We start from the raw sequence: 806 nt of genomic DNA on the forward strand, positions 1-806 counted from the left end.
CTACTCTCCTCCAAAGACTCTCTTTTCCTGGTACAGGGCTTGGTCTCCCCGTCACTTGGGGAAATGTGCCCTGTCCTGCATCAAATCCAGAATTTAGCGTTATCTATCTAAGAATCAATGAAATATCAGCTGGAATTCTTCGTATGCAACAGAAACTGACTTCGACTAACATGAACCGAAGAGAATTATGGTGTGTTATTGAAAGTTTTCAGGCTCGCCACAGAGTCTGAAGAAACCGGCTTGGATGTGAGCAGGAAGAAAATCAGATGCAGAAAACAAAGCGAGAACTATAGGAAGCGTCCTGTAACATGAAGGAGCTAGTCGGGAAGCCACCGCAGAAATGGATAAACCACAACAACTTTCGTTTTTTTTCCTATGTTCAAGATTCAAATTCCAGAGAGTTCTAAATTATCACTCATATTGAGTAACATCTCCATGGCCTAGCTAGTACAGGGTCGGACCCCCAATTATAGTCCCACAAGAAGGGAAGGGAGTAATTCCTCAAACATTTGGAAATCATGGTGCTGTTAAGAAGAAGAAGAAAAAAAAAAGCCTACCAGCCAAATATTACAAATGTCCACTTTAAGCTGATTATAACTTCTATTGCTTTGTGTTTAGAAAAAAAAATTCTTAGAAATAAAAATGAAGCTTTATGAAGTACGAGTTTGAGAAATTAATTTTCTGGCTTAAAGGAACTTGAGTTTTCTTCAATTTAGCTGCTCTCTTTGGCAACAATTTTAATCTATGATTTAGCATCTAGAAAATAAAATGGACATTCGAAAAATAGGAGAACACAAGCTCTGAAC

The sequence above is a fragment of the Pteropus alecto genome, unplaced genomic scaffold (genome assembly GCF_000325575.1).
Source record: "Pteropus alecto unplaced genomic scaffold, ASM32557v1 scaffold81, whole genome shotgun sequence".
Classification (NCBI taxonomy): domain Eukaryota; kingdom Metazoa; phylum Chordata; class Mammalia; order Chiroptera; family Pteropodidae; genus Pteropus; species Pteropus alecto.